At 30.2% G+C, this 21,717-nt stretch overlaps 1 long non-coding RNA gene across 1 annotated transcript; it reads right to left on the reverse strand.

The window, feature by feature from the left end:
* Positions 1-16,508: 16,508 nt before the first annotated feature.
* LOC122849282 lies at positions 16,509-18,277 on the reverse strand. Its single transcript, XR_006373557.1, has 3 exons — positions 18,254-18,277; positions 18,142-18,167; positions 16,509-16,596 (listed from the first exon to the last, which is right to left on the reverse strand). It is a non-coding gene; the product is annotated as an uncharacterized LOC122849282 (long non-coding RNA).
* Between the last annotated feature and the right edge of the window lie 3,440 nt (positions 18,278-21,717).

The raw sequence follows: 21,717 nt of genomic DNA on the forward strand, positions 1-21,717 counted from the left end.
CCACCAAGGAGTCATGCCAGCTTCACCAATGATATCAACTAGCTCCTCCATAGGAGCATGTCGACATCACCAAGTCACCAGCCAACTCCACCAAGGAGTCAGCTAGCTTTATCGGAAGCCAACCACGGACTGTCACCAGTCCCGGTGCCATCAGCCAGCTCCGAGAGCCGGCCGACGACTGGCAGTGAGATGCCAGCGATCACCAGTTTTATGGACTCTCTATCCCCACTCCCGTTCGACCCACTCCATACGACCATCTGTGCGCACGGCTCGATGCGACTCTCCGGTGGGAGTGTCGAAGTAGGCGATACGAATCTGTCGTAGCCAGGGTAGGAATCCGGATTATCCACTCGTGGTGGATGTCTACCAAGTCAACACTGACATTCAGGCGAAAATGGATGTCACTACCGAGGCCACTCACAAACCGGTGGTATTAATTAGCGTCTTAGTCGATAAAACCCCTCAGACCAGACCTCTAATTATTTTCGGAAGCGCGAGATCTGCCAAATCTCGTTACAATTTATATATTTATTTATTCACATTTCCTCATCATCATTATCGAAATCACGTAGATTATATGTACTATCATTCAATATTACATCTTGATCATTTTCGCCATCGAGAACCATAGTTAGTGTTCCTTTCTTGACCGCATTTTCTAGCTCCTTACATTCTTGATTATCTTGATTGAAATGTGTAGCAAATCTTTTTGGTAGATATGCATAATTTTCATTCTCGATTTCAACTGTCAGCGCTGGACCATACTTTGATGTTGAAAATATCGCTACTTCAGTAATTTCATAAACTACTTTCCTCTTCAAATCTTTCAATGATTTGCGTTCGTTAGCTTTTTAGGGTTTTTTTGCTTTTGCAAAACCCATTTTTAATTTCTGTAAATGAAAAAGTTATTTTTTTAGTTAACAAAAAAATAATTGAAAAAACAATGATATTATCAATAAGTTAATATGAATTTATATATGATAAAACTTACTTTTTGTTGGTTACTAAGACTAGGCGCACTACAGCTGATGGACTGAACGAAGAGTGATGCTTAGTCTCAGTGTACGAGAATATATACTACATCTAAGGTCCCCCACCAACGAAAAAATTACCTTCCCTCTCTTCACTGAGAGTGAGGGAAACGTTGTAATTGGTTAATATTTTGTGGGAGAAGGGAAATCAGGTTTTGCTTATCCCTACTATAAATTTTTTTAGGAGGGGGGATTGTCGTGATTGGTTGATATTTTGTGGAAGAAGGAAAATCAGGTGATGCTATCCTTACTAAAAATTTTTTCTTCTTAGAAAATATTTTCACAAGGTGGTTTGAATATTTTTATAGTTGGTTAAGATCTTGAATTTATAGGTTGGATAACCAACTCTTTTACAGCAAATAAACCTTGAGGTTCTTAAATTCCTTGAAAATCAATGAATGCTGACATTTTGTTTTAATATATATCAACTCAACTCAACTCAACTTAACTGTATAGTGACCAGTTCTGAACTGATGATATTTCTTTTATACCTCTCCTCAATAACCACTCTCCTCTTTTTCCATCCCTTCCACTTCCTATTTACCTCTACCATTTTTACTCCCTCTATAACTTATTTTACAAACATCGAATAGATGATGAAATAAAGAAATTACTTACAATATGCTATCATCTAATATTACATCTTGATTATTTTTACCATCGAGAGCCATGGTAAGCCGTCCTTTCTTGACAGCATTTTCTAGCTCTTGGAATTCTTCATCATTTTGATTAAAGTGTTCAGCAAATCTTTTTGGTAGATATGCATAATTTTCATTGTCGATATCAACTATTAGTGCTGGACCATACTTTGATGTTGGAAATCTAGCTATTTTGGTAATTTTATAAACTACTGTTCTCTTCAAATCTTTCAATGATTTGCGTTGGTTAGCTTTTTGAAGTTTTTTTGCTTTTGCAAAACCCATTTTTAATTTCTGTAAATGGAAAAGTTATTTTTTAGTTAACAAAATAATTGAAAAACAATGATAATATCAATAAGTTAATAAAAATTTATAAATATATGATAAAACTTACTTGTTGGTTTCTAAGACTGGGCGCACTACAGCTGATGGACTGAACGAAGAGTAATGTTTATTCTCTGTGCACGAGAATATATACTAAATCTCAGGTCCCCCACCAACAAAAAGTTTCCTTTCCTCTCTTCACTAAGAGTGCGGGAACGTTGTGATTCGTCGATATTTTGTGGGAGAAGGAAAATCAGGTGATGCTTATCCCAACGAAAAATGTTTTCTTCTTAGAAAATAGTTTTTACTTGCTATTATTCTAATCTTTTAATCTTTTAATCCTATAATCTTCTTTCTGGAATTAATAACAATAGATGTGAAAAATATTTTTTTGAGAAAAGCTAATAATTCCTCTTTTAACATGTTTTAGTATATTTTCTAAAATTTAATCTTTTAATTCATTGTTGTTAGATGATTCATCAATTTTTAGAACAATAAAATCTAGACGGTATTTCTTCTTTATTTTTCCTGTTTAAACATTGTAAAACTCGTTGAAACTTGTTTCTATTATTTTTTATACAAACTGAATCTTTATTTTTTTATATATCTTATATTTAAAGGAAGGAAGGAAGGATAATTCTAAAAAATTAACAACTTTTAAAAATTTGGTTTTGCATCATTTATTCAATAATAAAATTTAATTCTCCATTGTCAGTTCCTTCTTTACATTTTAAACAATCTTTTTCTAGTACATAATAAAATATTCCAACTTCATCTTCACAATCATTTTGTATTGGATGTTTTTTACATCGTTTTAATTTTGAAATTGTTGGATTTGAACGTTGTTCTACTGATAATTTCTCCCAAATTTCATCAATTTGATGTGATGCAAATTTTATAATAGCCATCACTGGAAGTGCAGCAATATCTTTTTGTGTCAAGTCAGTTATATTTTCAACTGCACAAAAATGTAAAATGGATTTTTTCATGTTGGCTCTTGTTGAAAATTTTTTAATATACCAATATTTGTATCTCCGTGCATTTTCATATACACATTTGTAAGAACTGCATAAGGGATGTGAATTCATATGTCGTATTGCTGGATGTTCCGTCTCTAATATTTTCATATCTGGACAACCCACGTCTTCCAAATTAAAAATTGTCATCGGATTAAAACGTAAAATAAATGTTAACCATTTTTTTCTATCTTCACCTTTGACAAATAAATAATTAAACTTTCCAACTAATTCTACAATGATTATTGTTGATACGTTATTATATTGATCATGACCAGCTTCCCAAGATATACCATGATAATTTTTTTCACAATTATTCAAAATTTTTTTATATTCTTCTGTTAGATGTGATTTTTCACAAGGTGGTTTGAATATTTTTATAGTTGGTGAAGACTTTGAATTAATAGGTTGGATAATCAACTCTTTTTCAACAAATAAACCTTGAGGTTCTCGAAATCCTTGAATATCAATGAATGCTGACATTTTTTTTTAATATATATAATACTTAACTCAACTGTATAGTGACCAGTTCCGAACTGATGATATTTCTTTCATACCTCTGAATAACCACTCCCCTCTATTTCCATCCCTTCCACTTCCTATTTACCCCTACCATTTTTACCCCCTCCACAACTTATTTTACAAACATTAAATAAATGATGAAATAATGAAATTATTTACAATACTCTTTGTAATTTGTCTCGATGATGCAAGAGCCTATAAAATGATTGGTCTTCAGTTCGAACCATCATCGAGACAATTTTTTTTCTTTTAATTCCATCGTTATTGTTTTATATTGAAATAGAAAAAAATATTCCTTTGAGCCGGATTCGAACCAGCGACCTCTGGATATCTCTCATATTTTAATTAAACCAATTACAGTCCATTGCTTCTACCAACTGAGCTACCGAAGGTGATTTAGTTTTTCATGGTATAATATATGAAGGAATATTCTTTTACCGATAGGATATATTATAATCTCTTGTTTGTTCCAGAGGATAGCATACCAAGCTCTCATGCTAAAGGTCCGAGTTTGAATCCCGGTTAGGGAAAATATTTTTTTTTCCATTAATAATAATAATAACACGAAATGGCGTCTTACAAAAACCAAAGATGACATAAAATAAAATCCAATATGGCGACTTACAGAAAAAAACCAATATGGCGTCTTACAAAAAATCGGACCCCCATGGTGATTTGACCTAAGTAATTAATTGACCTGTTAATTCAATGAGAGGACCCCCTGTGGCGATTGAAGGGTTTAATCGATTCGCGGACCCCTTGGAGCGATATCTTGGATTCTGCGAAATCAACCGCGGATCACAGCGGCGGGTCGCGGGTCTTGCGAGAGAAGGAGGTGGCACAGCGGGAGGGTGTCCCAGAACTCTCCTATGTACACTACTGTAATGGTAAGTTTTTAGTTAGTACTGAAGAATGTAATCGGGCGCTTCTGGCCCAATAACTGACCACTGGGTTTGCAGTTATTACGATGGCAAAAAAATTGATATTTATGATTCATCAAACACACGCACACTACATATCGATCATCAAATCTATTTGCAATCTTTATATCCATTTTATCCAGTGCAACAAAATAATGTGTGGTTCCCAAAAGTTCAACACCAGCAAAATGCTGACGATTGTGGTTCTATCGCTATTGCATTTGCAGTTTCCTTATTATATCGTCATAAACCTGAAAATATCGAAGATGACTATGACTTATTATGTTTGAAACAAGAAAAAAATATCAAAATTCTTTTATAATCAAGATTTTGTAAAAGTTTGATTCAAGTGGTCTTAGGAATCACGCCAGCTGTAACTACCCAAAAAATCAGATCTTTAAATCTCTCAACTTTCGTAGAAACCATGTTCGAAATTATTTTTTTCTCTAGAACCAGAAAAAAATGACAAAATTCTTTCCAAAATCAAGATTCAAAAAGTTCGACTTAAGTGCTCTTAGGGATCACGCCAGCTGTCACCAGTCAAAGAATCAGATTTTTAAATCTGTAAACTTTCGTAAAAACCATGTTCAAAATTTTTTTTCTCCCTAGAAATGGAAAAAAATATTAAAATTCTTTTTAATATCAAGATTTTAAAGAAGTTTGATTCAAGTGGTCTTGGGAATCACGCCAGCTGTAACCACCCAAAAAAAAACAGATTTTTTAATTTCTCAACTTTTGTAAAAACCATGTTCAAAATCATTTTTTTCTCTAGAACCAGAAAAAAATATCAAATTTCTTTTGTCTCCCTTTTTTTGTAAGCGTATTTGGTCAATCATTTATTGTGTTGTATTTGGATATTTGATAGATTTTCGTATTTAATTATTAAATAAATTTTGTTAAATCTGAGTGTATCGTTTTGTTGAGTGATCTATGTTTCCATTGTTTCATCATTTCAGTGACGTAATTTTGATAGTCTTTACCCGTCCCTTTCTTCACGAACCAGCATACTGAGCGACCCTGGCAAACCCCTCAACTTAATTTTAAGATTTACTATTTCAGGTCCGGATCAACATCTTTTGAGTATTGTGCACTATTTGGATTATTTGGATTATTGCTCGATATTTAGATTGTTGTGTGCTATTTGGTTATCGTGATTATTGTGATTATTTGGTTATTTGGATATTTTAAAATTCGGTCATTTAGTTATTTGGTTATTTGGTTTATTTGGTTAGCTTTAAGGTCGTTTCGTTGCTTTAGCGGCGTAGAATAAAGCAACTGGCATATTTTAATTGTCGTTTTTTGTGATTTTAGAGGCGTAGAATGAAATCTCGGTAATTGTAGTGACGTTTTTGGTTTGTTTAAGCGTTGCAGAGTAAAATTTACCGTCCCCTCTCTGTCTGAAAAATTCGTTTATCCAAGCCTGTAGGTAAAATCTAAAAATCGAGTGAGAAGGTAACATGTCACGTTACAAAATGGCGCCTAAACAGGGACCTGAATATTAAATTCACGTTCTTAATCAAATCTTTACTGTATTGTGTCTTATGTTTGAAAAGAAAAATAATAATTATAAAAAAAAAATTAATCAATTATACAATGAATTGAATTTTGTTGTAATAGTTAATTGGCCCTACTCGTTGCCGATCTCTCGGAGGCTAATATCAATTATGATGCAAGACGTTGATTCTTATTGTAATAATTGATGCCCTGACTAAAAATCGGTCCTTATTGAATTAAAATCAATTATGGTGCGATTTGTAGACTGTAATGATTGAATCCCTCCCTAAAAATTGATTCTCATTTACTTATGACTAATTATGTTACGATAAATTAATTTTTATTGTAATAATTATTCAGCCCACCCAAAATATTGATTTCCAATTATCCTACGACTAATTATGTGCGATCCGTTAATTGTAATAATTAGTCAAGCCCACCGAAAATGATGATTCCCATTTTATTTTGCGACTAATTATGTTACGATAAATTAATTTTTATTGTAATAATTAGTCAGCCCTCCGGAAAAATAATAATTCGTATTTATTATCCGACTAATTATGTTCAATAATTAGCCAGCCAACTGGAAAAATTGATTCCCATTTACCCTGCGACTAATTATGTTACAATAAATTAATTTTTATTGCGATAATTAGTCAGCCCACTCGAAATTCGATTCCCAATCAATGTACGACTAATTATGTGCGATCCGTTGATTGTAATAATTAGTCAAGACCACCCAAAATATTGATTCTTATTTTATTTTGCGACTAGGTAAGTATGTTACGATAAATTAATTTTCATTGTAATAATTAGTCATCCCTCTGGAAAAATAATAATTCCCATTTATTTTACGACTAATTATGTGCGATCCTTTGATTGTAAGAATTATTCAGCCCACCCGAAATGATAATTCCCATTTATTCTACGACTGATTATGTTACGATAAATTAATTGTTATTGTAATAATTAGTCAGCCCACCGGAAATATTGATTCCCAATTAATTTACGACTAATTATGTGCGATCCGTTGATTCTAATATCTAGTCAAGCCCGCCCAAAATGATAATTCCCGTTCATTTAACGACAAATTATGTTACGATAAATTAATTTTTATTGTAATAATTAGTCTGCCTCCCGGAGAAATATTCATTCCCATTCAATTTACGACTAATTATGTGCGATCTGTTGATTCTAATAATCAGTCAAGCCCGCCCAAAACGATAATTCCCGTTCATTTAACGACTAATTATGTTACGATAAATTGATTTTTATTGTAATAATTAGTCAGCCCACTGGAAAAATTGATTCCGATTTAGCCCACGACTAATTATGTTGCAATAAATTAATTTTTATTGTAATAATTAGTCAGCTCACCGGAAATATTGTTCCCCAATTAATTTACGACTAATTATGTGCGATCCATTGATTGTAATAATTAGTCAAGTCCAGCGAAATTATCGATTCCCATTTATTCTACGACTAATTACGTTACGATAAATTAATTTTTATTGTAATAATTAGTCAGCCTACCCGAAATGATAATTCCCATTTATTCCACGACTAATTATGTTACGATAAAATTAATTTTTATTGTAATAATTAGTCAGCCCACCGGAGATATTTATTCCCAATTAAAATACGACTAATTATGTTACGATAAATTGATTTTTATTGTAATAATTAGTCAGCCCGCCGGAAAAATTGATTCCCATTAACCCTGCGACTAATTATGTTACGATAAATTAATTTTTATTGTTTAGCACAAAGCTTGTTGTCTAATTGTATGTTAGGATTGGCAGAGTGGAAAATAAGGCGCCAACGTGGCTTTGGAAATGCTTGATAAATTTAACTAATAAAATTGTATTTATTTCACTTAACACTATTATTTACACTTATGATAATTGTTTAATGTTTTTATAAAATTATAGTTTTTGTCTTTAAATGAGGTCAAAATTGTTTGACTCGTGATCTGAACAGAACGAACAAAGCCTAGATTATATTCATCTGACTTGTTTCGTTTGTGAATAGTGTACTAAATTTATTACTGTTAATATTTATTTGTACTGAATTAAATGAGCAAATTTAATGTGAGTCTAAGTGATCTTGAATTAGCTTCAACTGAATTTACGTGTACTTAAGTTTACTGAAAAACTAAAATCAGAAGAAACGTAAGTGATCTTGAATTAGCTTCAACTGAATTTACGTGTACTTAAGTTTACTGAAAAACTAAAATCAGAAGAAACGTGTGCTTGCTTTACGACTACAGAAAGCTAAGAACTAGCGTGTGCAAGTAGGCGTGCCTGTGGTCAGTTGTCGAGCGTGCCTGTGGTCATTTTTCGAATGTTAAGGCTGTTTTAGAAGTTGCGGTCTTATTCTCAAACATGTATTGTAATAATTAGTCAGCCCACCCGAAATATTGATTCCCAATTAATGTACGACTGATTATGTGCGATCCGTTGATTGTAGTGATTAGTCAAGCCCACCCAGAATATTAATTTCCATTTCATTTTGCGACTAATTATGATACGATAAATTAATTTTTATTGTAATAATTAGTCAGCCCTCCGGAAAAATAATAATTCCCATTTATTTTACGACTAATTATGTGCGATCCGTTGATTGTAATAATTAGTCAGCCCACCCTAAATGATAATTCCCATTTATTCCACGACTAATTATGTTACGACAAATTGATTTTTATTGTAATAATTAGTCAGCCCCCCCGGAGAAATATCTATTCCCATTTATTTTACGACTAATTATATGCGATCCGTTGATTCTAATAATTAGTCAAGCCCGCCCAAAACGATAATTCCCGTTCATTTAACGACTAATTATGTTACGATGAATTGATTATTATTGTAATAATTAGTCATCCCACCGAAAATATTAATTCCCAATTAATTTACGAATAATTATGTGCGATCCGTTGATTCTAATAATGAGTCAGCCCACCGGAAAAATTGATTCCCATTTACCCTGCGACTAATTATGTTACGATAAATTAATTTTTATTGTAATAATTAGTCAGCCCACCGGAAATATTGATTCCCAATTAATTTACGACTAATTATGTGCGATCCGTTGATTGTAATAGGTAGTCAAGTCGACCTAAAATATCTATTCCTATTTATTCTACGACTAATTATGTAACGATAAGTTAAATTCTATTGTAATAATTAGTCAGCTTTGAGTTTGATATTTTTTTTTCCCTTAGAAATAGAAAACTATATTAGAATTCCTTTCAAAATAAAAAATTTGAAAAGAAATGGACTCTAGCGCTATTAGGGATCATGCCAGCTGTCACTAGCCAAAAACCAGAATTTTATATCTGTAAACTTTTGTAAAACCTTGTTCGAAATCATTTTTTTTCTAGAAATAGAAAAACATATTAAAATTCATTTCAGAACCAAGATTTCCAAAAAAATCGACTTAAGTGCTCTTGGGGATCACGTCAGCTATTACCAGCCAAGAAAACAGAGTTTTAAATCTCTAAACTTTCGTGAAAACCATGTTCAAATTTATTTTTTTCCCTAGAACCAGAAAAAAATATTGAAAATCTTTTCAAATTCGAGATCTTAAATAAGTTCGACTCGAGTGCTATTGGGGATCACGCGATCTGTCGCTAGCCAAATAAACCGAATTTTAAATCTGTAAACTTTCGTGAAAATCATGTTCGAAAAAATTTTTTTCCCTAGAACCAGAAAAAAATATTAATATTTTTTTTGAAATCAAGATTTTGAGAAAGTTTGACTCAAGTGCTCTTGGAGATCACGCCAGCTGTCACCAGCAAAAAAACCAGCATTTTAAATCTCTACACCTTCGTAAAAACCATGTTCGAAATTTTTTTTTCCCTGGAACCAGAAAAAAATACTTTAAAAGACCAGAAAACCAGAAAAAAATTCTTTTCAAAATCAAGATTTTGAAATAGTTTGACTCAAGTGCTATTGGGGATCACGCCAGCTGTAACTAGCCAAACAAACAGAATGTTAAATCTGTAAACTTTCGTGAAAACCATGTTCGAAATTATTTTTTTCCCTAAAACCAGAAAAAAATATTAAAAATCTTTTCAAAATAAAGATCTTAAAAAAGTTAGACTCGAGTGCTATTAGGGATTACGCCAGCTGTCGCTAGCCAAATAAACCGAATTTTAAATCTGTAAACTTTCGTGAAAACCATGTTCGAAATTATTTTTTTACCTAAAACCAGAAAAAAATATTAAAAATTTTTTCAAAATAAAGATCTTAAAAAAGTTAGACTCGAGTGCTATTAGGGATCACGCAGGCTGTCACCAGCCAAAAAAACAGAATTTTCAATCTGTAAACTTTCAAAAAAACCATGTTCGATATAATTTTTTCACTGAAAATAGAGAAAAATATAAAAATCTTTTTCAAAATCAAGATTTCAAAAAAATCAACTTCAGTGCTATTAGGGATCACGCAGCCTGTCACCAGTCAAAAAATCAGGTTTTTAAATCTGTAAACTTTTGTAAAAACTATGTTCGAAATTATTTTTTCTCTAGAAATAGAGAAAAATATTAAAGCCTAATTCAAGATTAAGATTTGAATAAAAAACGACTCAAGTGCTTTTAGGGATTACGCCAGCTGTCCAGAGCGAAAAAAACAGAATTTTAAATCTGTAAACTTTCGTAAAAACCATGTTCGAAATTATTTATTCTATAGAAATAGAAAAAGAACTTAAAATTCTTTTAAAAATCATAATTTTAAAAAAGTTCAAATCACTTGCTCTTTGGGATTGTGTTAGCTGTCATCAGCCAAAAAAAAAAATTTTTAAATCTGTAAACTTTCGTGAAAACCATGTTCGTAATTATTTTGTTCCCTACAACCTAAAAAAAATATTACAATTCTTTTTGGAATCAAGTTTTTAAAAAAGTTCGACTTAAGAACTCTTGAGGATCATGCAAGCTGTCATCAGTCAAAAAATCAGTTTTTTATATCTGTAAACTTTTGTAAAAACCTTGTTCGAAATGATTTTTTCTCTAGAAATAGAAAAACAAATTAAAATTCATTTCAGAACCAAGATTTCAAAAAAAATCCACTCAAGTGTGCTTGGGGATCACGTCAGCTATTACCAGCCAAGAAAACAGAGTTTTCAATCTCTAAACTTTCGTGAAAACCATGTTCGAAATTTTTTTTTCCCTTGAACCAGAAAAAAATATTAAAAATCTTTTCAAAATCAAGATTTTAAAAAAGTTCGACTCGAGTGCTATTGGGGATTACGCTAGCTGTCACCAGCAAAACAAACAGAATTTTACCTCTGTAAACTTTCGTAAAAAACAATGATCGAAATAATTTTTTCACTAGAAATATAAAAAAATATTAAAAACCCTTTCAAAATTTAGATTTAAGAAAAATTCATCATGAGTGCTCAACAGACATTTGTATCTGTAAACTTTCGTGAAAACCATGTTCGAAATAATTTTTTTCCCCAAAACCAGAAAAAAAACTTTAAAATTCTTTTCACAATCAAGATTTTGGAAAAGTTTGACTCAAGTGCTAGTAGGGATCACGCAGGCTGTCACCAGCCAAAGAAAAAGAATTTTAAATCTGTAAAGTTTCGTGAAAACCATGTTCAAAATTATTTTTTTCCCTAGAACCAGAAAAAAATATTGAAATTCTTTTTAAAATCAAGTTTTTGAAAAAGTTCGACTCAAGTGCTCTTGAGGATCACGCAAGATGTCACCGGTCAAAAAATCATATTTACAAATCTATAAACTTACTTGAAAACCATGTTTGATATTTTTTTTCCCTTAGAAATAGAAAACTATATTAGAATTCCTTTCAAAATAAAAAATTTGAAAAGAGTTGGACTCTAGCGCTATTGGGGATCATGCCAGCTGTCACTAGCCAAAAAAACAGAATTTTAAATCTGTAAACTTTTTTAAAAACCATGTTCGAAATCATTTTTTCCCTAGAAATAGAAAAAAAAACCTTAGAAGTCTTTTCAAATTTAAGATTTTGAAAAAAAACGACTCAAGTGCTCTTGGGAATTACGCCATCCGTCTGGAGCCAACAAAACAGAATTTTAAATCTGTAAGCTTTCGTAAAAACCAGGTTCGAAATTATTGTTTCTATAGAAATAGAAAAAACAAACTAAAATTCTTTTAAAAATCATAATTTTTCAAAAGTTGGACTCACATGCTCTTTGGGATCACGTTAGCTGTCACGAGCCAAAAAAAAAAATTTTTAAATCTGTAAACTTTCGTGAAAACCATGTTCGAGAATATTTTGTTCCCTAGAACCAGAAAAAAATATTACAATTCTTTTTAAAATCGAGTTTTTGAAAAAGTTCGACTTTAGTGCTATTGGGGATCACGCCAGCTGTCACTAGCCAAGAAAACAGATTTTTAAATTGGTAAACTTTCGTAAAAACAATGTTTGAAATGATTTTTTCACTAGAAATAGAAAAACATATTAAAATTCTTTTCAAAATCAAGATTTCGAAAAAAGTTCGACTCGAGTGCTATTGGGGATTACGCCAGCTGTCGCTAGCCAAATAAACCAAATTTTAAATCTGTAAACTTTCGTAAAAAACAATGATCGAAATAATTTTTTTACTAGAAATAGAAAAAAATATTAAAAACCATTTCAAAATTAAGATTTAAGAAAAAATCATCATGAGTGCTCTTGAATATCACGCCACCTGTCACCAGTCAAAAAAAACAGACATTTGTATCTGTAAACTTTCGTGAAAACCATGTTCGAAATAATTGTTTCCCTAGAAATCGAAAAAAAAACTTTAGAAGTCTTTTCAAATTTAAGATTTTGAAAAAAAACGACTTAAGTGCTCTTGGGGATTACGCCAGCCGTCCGGAGCCAAAAAAAAAGAATTTTAAATCTGTAAACTTTTGTGAAAACCATTTTCGAAATAATTTTTTCACTAGAAATAGAAAAAAATATTAAAATTCTTTTAAAAATCAAGATTTTGAAAAAGTTCGATCAAGTGCTATTAGGGATCACGCTAGCTGTCACTAGACAAAAAAAAAGAATTTTAAATCTGTGAACTTCCGTGAAAACCATGTTCGAAATTACTTTTTTCCCTAGAACCAGAAAAAAATATTAAAATTCTTTTAAAAATCAAGATTTTAAAAAAGTTCGACTCGAGTGCTATTGGGGATTACGCTAGCTGTCACCAGCAACAGAATTTTACCTCTGTAAACTTTCGTAAAAAACAATGATCGAAATAATTTTTTCACTAGAAATATAAAAAAATATTAAAAACCCTTTCAAAATTTAGATTTAAGAAAAATTCATCATGAGTGCTCAACAGACATTTGTATCTGTAAACTTTCGTGAAAACCATGTTCGAAATAATTTTTTTCCCCAAAACCAGAAAAAAAACTTTAAAATTCTTTTCACAATCAAGATTTTGGAAAAGTTTGACTCAAGTGCTAGTAGGGATCACGCAGGCTGTCACGCGAAAAATTTTAAATCTGTAAAGTTTCGTGAAAACCATGTTCAAAATTATTTTTTTCCCTAGAACCAGAAAAAAATATTGAAATTCTTTTTAAAATCAAGTTTTTGAAAAAGTTCGACTCAAGTGCTCTTGAGGATCACGCAAGATGTCACCGGTCAAAAAATCATATTTACAAATTTATAAACCTACTTGAGAACGATGTTTGATATTTTTTTTTCCCCTAGAAATAGAAAACTATATTAGAATTTTTTTCAAATCAAGAATTTGAAAAAGTTCGACTTTAGTGCTATTGGGGATCACGTTAGCTGTCACTAGCCAAGAAAACAGATTTTTAAATCGGTAAACTTTCGTAAAAACAATGTTCGAAATGATTTTTTTTACTAGAAATAGAAAAACATATTAAAATTCTTTTCAAAATCAAGATTTCGAAAAAAAATCGACTCGCGTGCTCTTGAGGATGACGCAAGATGTCACCAGCCGAAAAAACAGAATTTTAAATCTGTGAACTTTCGTGAAAACCATGTTCGAAATTTTTTTTTTCCCCAAAACCAGAAAAAAAACTTTAAAATTCTTTTCACAATCAAGATTTTGAAAAAGCTCGACTCAAGTGCTATTAGGGATCACGCAGGCTATCACCAGCCAAAAAAAACAGAATTTTAAATCTGTAAACTTTCGTGAAAACCATGTTCAAAAGGATTTTTTTCCCTAGAATCAGAAAAAAATATTGAAATTCTTTTTAAAATCAAGTTTTTGAAACGTTCGACTCAAGTGCTTTTGAGAATGACGCAAGATGTCACTGGTCAAAAAATCAGATTTACAAATCTATAAACTTACTTGAAAACCATGTTTGATATTTTTTTTCCCTTAGAAATAGAAAACTATATTAGAATTCCTTTCAAAATAAAAAATTTGAAAAGAGTTGGACTCTAGCGCTATTGGGGATCATGCCAGCTGTCACTAGCCAAAACAAATTTTAAATCTGTAAACTTTTTAAAAACCATGTTCGAAATCATTTTTCCTAGAAATAGAAAAAACCTTGAAACTTCAAATTTAGAATTTTGAAAAACGACTCAAGTGTTTGGGAATTACGCCATCCGTCTGGAGCCAACAAAACATTTTTAAATCTGTAGCTTTCGTAAAAACCAGGTTCGAAATTATTGTTTCTATAGAAATAGAAAAAAACTAAAATTCTTTTAAAAATCATAATTTTTCAAAAGTTGGACTCACACTCTTTGGGATCACGTTAGCTGTGCGAGCCAAAAAAAAAAAATCTGCTTTTCGTGAAAACCATGTTCGAGAATATTTTGTTCCCTAGAACCAGAAAAATATTACAATTCTTTTTAAAATCGAGTTTTTGAAAAGTTCGACTTTAGTGCTATTGGGATCACGCAGCTGTCACTAGCCAAGAAAACAGATTTTTAAATTGGTAAACTTTCGTAAAACAATGTTTGAAATATTTTTTCACTAGAAATAGAAAAACATATTAAAATTCTTTTCAAAATCAAGATTTCGAAAAGTTCGACTCGAGTGCTATTGGGATTACGCCAGCTGTCGCTAGCCAAATAAACCAAATTTTAAATCTGTAAACTTTCGTAAAAACAGTCGAAATAATTTTTTACTAGAAATAGAAAAAAATATTAAAAACCATTTCAAAATTAAGATTTAAGAAAAAATCATCATGAGTGCTCTTGAATATCACGCCACCTGTCACCAGTCAAAAAAAACAGACATTTGTATCTGTAAACTTTCGTGAAAACCATGTTCGAAATAATTGTTTCCCTAGAAATCGAAAAAAAAACTTTAGAAGTCTTTTCAAATTTAAGATTTTGAAAAAAAACGACTTAAGTGCTCTTGGGGATTACGCCAGCCGTCCGGAGCCAAAAAAAAAGAATTTTAAATCTGTAAACTTTTGTGAAAACCATTTTCGAAATAATTTTTTCACTAGAAATAGAAAAAAATATTAAAATTCTTTTAAAAATCAAGATTTTGAAAAAGTTCGATCAAGTGCTATTAGGGATCACGCTAGCTGTCACTAGACAAAAAAAAAGAATTTTAAATCTGTGAACTTCCGTGAAAACCATGTTCGAAATTACTTTTTTCCCTAGAACCAGAAAAAAATATTAAAATTTTTTTCAAAATCAAGATTTCGAAAAAGTTCCACTCGAGTGCTATTGGGGATTACGCCAGCTGTCACTAGACAGAAAAACAGAATTTTGAATCTGTGAACTTTCGTGAAAACCATGTTCGAAATTATTTTTTTTTCTAGAATCAGAAAAAAATATTAAAATTCTTTCCAAAATCGAGAATTTGAAAAAGTTCGACTTACGTGCTAGAAGTTTACAGATTTAAAAATCTGCTTTTTCGGCTGGTGACAGCTGGCGTGATCCCTAAGAGCACTTAAGTCGAACTTCTAGAAAATCTTGATTTTGAAAAGAATTTTGATATTCTTTTTCTGATTATAGGGAAAAAAATATTCTCGAACATGGTTTTCACGAAAGTTTACACATTCAAAATTCTGTTTTTGATGTGTAAACATCTTTAGGCGCGGGTTTGGTATGGAGTAAAAGGAAAAAAAATTGAGTTTAGACGTCAGATCCAGTAACGGATCTAGGCAGGAATCCATTTTTTGTCAGTCTACATTGCGCCATGCAGCGCCATGGTAATCGGTCGGTAACCGTTACCATCAGGCTTTCCGTCGTATAGATGAATTTAAATGCGAGTATTTATATATTCATTTATATATATATGCCGTTGTATATATTAATCTACGAGTATTTTATTTGTATTTATTGGTTATGCTTGCATTCGTTAGGCGATGTAAAGTTCATATTGTACATATATATGTATACGTGCATATGCAAGTATTTTTTATTTAAAATTTTTAAATTTATTCATTAGTTATAATATTAAGGTTCTATCTAAATGAAATTCTAATTTAAAAACTTAACACAGAATATAATTTTATATAAATATTTATTTATTGAACAACTAGTCAGCCAAACACTTCTATTACTATTTTATGTATACTTTTTATTTTATGTATATATATTCATGAAATACTGAGTTTTTTCAGTTGTTTTTTTATCTTCAGGATTTTTGTCGGGATGATATCTTTTGATATTGTCCCGATATATCAACTTTAGATGACTCAAGCTTTCAATATTATTGAATATTGAGCCAATTTCAGCCTCGTAATCTGACATGTTACAGCCTGAAAAATATAAATAAAATTAATACAAATTATAATGGAAATAAATTTGATTTTAATTTAGTAGCTATCTCTTCAATCTTCTATACAATAAAAAGACATGGCCGGATCCTTGGAAACGCAGTTTTACGCAAACTATCGGTCCGATTTACATGAAATTTAACTTAGATATTCAGTTTGAGCTCAGGAGGGTTTAAGTCAAGGAAAATATCACCCAGGTTACTTTTTACGATCACCAGGAGGTCAAAATGATTTTTCTATTTTTCTTCGAGATTTTTCTTATTATGTTAATATTATTTTAACTAAAAATTATATTTTTTCAAAAAGGGGATATTAAAAATATTACATTAGTTTGTATTGCTGGCTTCCGGTTTCCCAGGATGTGGAAATTGAATTCTTTCATCATCTCCTGGGTTTTTTTTGATCAAACAGTATATTTTATCGAGAACTCAATTTAGAATAATATTGTATTATTTTATAATGTTGGTTTCGGTTCACCAGGATGTAGAGATTCGATTCTTTCATCATCTTCTGGGTTTTTTTTCGATTAAACAGTATATTTTATCGAGAATTTAAATTAGAAATATTGCATTATTTTATAATGTTGGTTTTCGATTCACCAGGATGTAGAATCTGGGGTTTTTTTTATCAGATCGGACGTATAATTAATACTTAAATTAAATTGATTGTGTAATAAATCAACCAACATAAAGTTTTATTTATTATGCATTGATAATTGATAGAGATGTAAGACAAGTTTGGCAAATATAATCCAAAGATCTAATAATGCCGTGATATGCAGAATGAGTGAAAAAAGGTTCTGAAATACAATTATTCGAATGATCTCTTTGTAAATTTATAATCTTATTTAAGTTGTTTAATGTCAATATTAAGGATCATAGATTGACAGAAAGAACATACAATTACATGTTCGGATAATGACATGTTTAATTTCCCTTTTTCACATATGAATCAAACAAAATCATTACGTACCCTGGTAGAAATAATCTCTCCGGATTTTTCTGGATTTTTCCGGGCTTACTCCGGATTTCTCCGGACTCAATCCGGATTTCTCTGGATTTTCTACGTAATGGAGACTTCCGGAGATATTTACGGAGTAATCTCCAGACTATTTCTATAATATCTCCGGAATTTTGACTTAAAAAAACAAACACAAAAAAATGAAAAAATTAATAAGAAAAAGTAGAAATAAGAGTTTACATACGAAAAATAAAAAAGAAATTTTTCTGAAAAAATCCGGAGAAAAGCCAAAAAAACTCCGGAATAATATCTTCGGAAGTCTCAATTGCGTAGAAAATCCGGAGATATTCGGAGAAAATCCGGAGAAATCATGACAATTTCATCCACATATTATTTATTGTTGTTTGGTATTGTGATTATGATGTTGCTGTCAAACACTTGAATAACTATTATCTTGTGTATTATTTGTTTATTTAACAGATTAATTTTGAATACTCTTTTTTTGATCAAAAATAACATAATAAATTATATATTGTATATAATAAAAGTTTTAACCTTAATATTCACCTTTGTCTCTTGAATCTTTCATGGAACTAAAATTTTGAAACAAATTTTTTCGTATCGTTGTCAAGGGAATAAATAAATAAAACAAGATAAAAAATAATTTAAAATTACTTACCTTCATACCGTTACTTTCGTTGCATCCATCTTTTGTTTTTTTTTTTACTGCCCATTCTAAAGAAGTTTCACTTCAAAAAAAAATTAAAAAATACTAATGAAACAAATACAAATCTATTATATCGACACTTCCAGAGGATATTATCATATCCCAGAAAACATGTTTTTTTATTCAGTTTTTATAGAAAATTTTCTCACGATTACGGGAAAAATACGGAAAAAATTCCTACACATGCGCAAAGTGGTTCAAAATGTAGTTGAAGTATGATAAAAACGGATATTTATCGGTTATATATCGTATAGTTATTAGAATAACGATTAATTCTAAAATTTATTAATATCAATCAATAAAGCTCGTCAAGGAGAAAAAAATGTTTCGATAGAAATTTAGATAATAATTTATAAATTTCAATATATATGTATATATATTTTTTTCGCAAATATAATAATGGCAGTCGATGAAACTCTTCGAGTAAAAAAGAAAGTCAAAATAAAAATTTCGATATATTAATTTTTTTTTTTTTTTTTAACAGCTAGATTTTTAACTGAGCTACTAGATTTTTTACTTAGCTGCTAGACTTTTTACTTAGTCTCCGTTATAGCCAAATTTATTTTTATCAGCTTAATTTTCCCCTCAGCTACATCTTTTCCTTAGCTAAATTTTCCCTTCGCTATATTTTTTACTTAGTCTCAATTATAGCCAAACAAACAATACCTACATATTTTTACCAGCCGTTCGGAATATATTAAAAAATTTTATTTGAACTTCTTTTTCTACTTCATGTGTTTTATCAATCGTTATTATAAAATTAGGAACAAAAATCGATATATCGAAATCCTAAAATCATTGATTATTGAAAATTACTGAACAACAATAATTGTATGGAAATAAAAAAATACGGAATAAAAACAAACAATATTTCAATAAATGAATGAAAAGAATTAGTTCAAATGTGTACTTATTGTTATTTTGTACAATTACAACAACACGCCGAAGACGTTTACACATAATGAACCCGCGAGTCTAGATTGCTAACAAATTTTTATGGCTGGTGACAGCTGCCGTAATCCTCAAGAGCACGTGAGTCTAACTTTTTTGAAATTTTGATTTTGAAAAGAATTTCAATATTTTTTTTCTGATTAGAGGGAAAAAAATATTTCTCGAACATGGTTTTCACGAAAGTTTAAAGATTTGAAATTCTGTTTTTTTGGCTGGTGACAGCTGACGTAATTCTCAAGAGCACGTGAGTCAAACTTTTTCAAAAACATGATTTTAAAATGAATTTTGATATTTTTTTCTGGTTCTAGAGAAAAAAATAATTTAGAACATGGTGTGACGTATTTGCATAGTCTACAATATTAGAATTAAATTCACCGGATGTAACACAATCATTTATACCAACATTTAAGATCATATAGCAACAACAGTCAACGGGAATATTTTTTCGTAGATTTATTTATTTTTAATTCTAAAAATTAGTTAAATAAAATATAATTCTGTAAGATTTCATATAAAAGAATTTGCTGACTATCATGGGAACAATGTTTTGGGATTGGTCAAAGCAATATTCCTACCACAAGTTATTTACAAAATCAAGATTATAAAAAACTGTAACAATGTCACAACACTCACTCTTGTTTTTAATCTCAACGTATACTTTTTAATCATTTATTTAATTATCAACATTAAATAAAAATTGTGTTAATTATTTTAAAACCAATCACTAAACTAAAATTCCATTATCATTGAATTATCGAAATATCGTTGTGTTAAGTTCAGATTACTACAACATCTACAGGTCGATCATCCACATTGACACGCCTCATACATACTGGATTTACACAAATTCAACATCAAGGTATTTTTATAAATTCTAAAACATTTTCCTCTCCTAAATCCTGTTACCCAGTAGGGAATAACAAAATTAAGTAAAATCAAACATTTGTTTACTGACTTGTTTATTTAAAATAACATTCATAATTTAATTTTTTAGTTTTGTTTCCGTAAGTTCAATTAAATTATTTCATATTAATAAAAATAAACCTGTTTCGTAACAAAATTGGTGTCAGAAGTGGGATATGAAGTAAAATGTGTTGAAAAATTAATTAATAATTCGTGATGGGAAAATAATAAGTGCTTTATTGTCATTAATATTTTACATTTTTATATTTCGAATTTATATTATTAAATTTTTTTTTTACGAGAGTCATATAAACTCATTAAAATTGTTTTTAAAATTATTTAAAATGTCATTAATTGATATTGATGAGACCTCCGGGAGTTCTCATAGTTACGAGGAAATAGACTTCTCTAATTTACAGAACTTGTTAAGACAACTAGACGATGACAATTTATCTTTGCAAATATCTATTTTAGAAGCTAATTTGATGGAATATTCTTCTAAAAATCAAACTCCTTTAGTACAATACACTAACGAAGAAGAACCTACAGAAAACCCAAAACCTTTATATGAAACATTTTTTAAAGATATAAATAAATTAAAAAAATGTGGTAGAACAGTTACTAAAGTTATTGATCAATTGAAAATCAAAAATTCTAAATTAGAAAAAGAACTTAAAGATGAAATTCGTACTTGAAGAAGCCAGTACTCTTGTACATGAAGAGTTAAATGATTTACGTGAACAGTATAACCGTTATCAATATCAGGTAGTTAAAGAAAAATCGGATTATGAATTAAATCAAAATTTGGAAAGAATTAAAAGGGAAAAAATTTTTATTGACCAAATTAACGATCAACAATCAATCATACAAACATGTCATCGACGCATTGATTCTCTTACACAAGATTTAAATAATCAGGCCACGCAACACACAGATACTAAACCAAATATTTTAAATTCAAATCTAACACGTACTTGTGTCAGTCCACAAGGAAACCAATTTTTTTTGCAACATAATGAGTCAACTACACACGTAAAAACACGTAGAAGTCCATCACCGGATATTGAAATATTGAGCCATACAAATTTAAATATTAGAGATGCTCTCAGTCTAGTTCCTAATTACGACGGACACACTAACTCTATTCGCGGTTTCATTAAAAGTTGTCATGATGCTTTAGCATTATTAAATCCAATATTTAAACAGGGATTTGTGTTGTCTTTGAAAAATAAAATCGTTGGGCCAAAAGCTTATTTAATAAGTAATAAAAATATTACATCTATTGAAGATTTAAATAAATTATTACGTACAATAACTTATACTGGACGTTCGTTTGATACTATTTGGAATGAATTATCTAAAACCGTTATGAGAAATCATGAAAATATTGATGAATATGGTAATCGAGTTTACAAATTATATAGTGATTTAATTGATTGTAATGAGGGAGATAATGACGGATTTGGGCGGATGAATAATGACAAAATATAAGAGAAAGCTATTAGACAATTTATTAGAGGATTAATTCGCGATGTACGTATGGTATTGGAATGTAAACAAAT

This window comes from Aphidius gifuensis, linkage group LG2, assembly GCF_014905175.1.
Source record: "Aphidius gifuensis isolate YNYX2018 linkage group LG2, ASM1490517v1, whole genome shotgun sequence".
In the NCBI taxonomy this organism is placed as follows: Eukaryota; Metazoa; Arthropoda; class Insecta; order Hymenoptera; family Braconidae; genus Aphidius; species Aphidius gifuensis.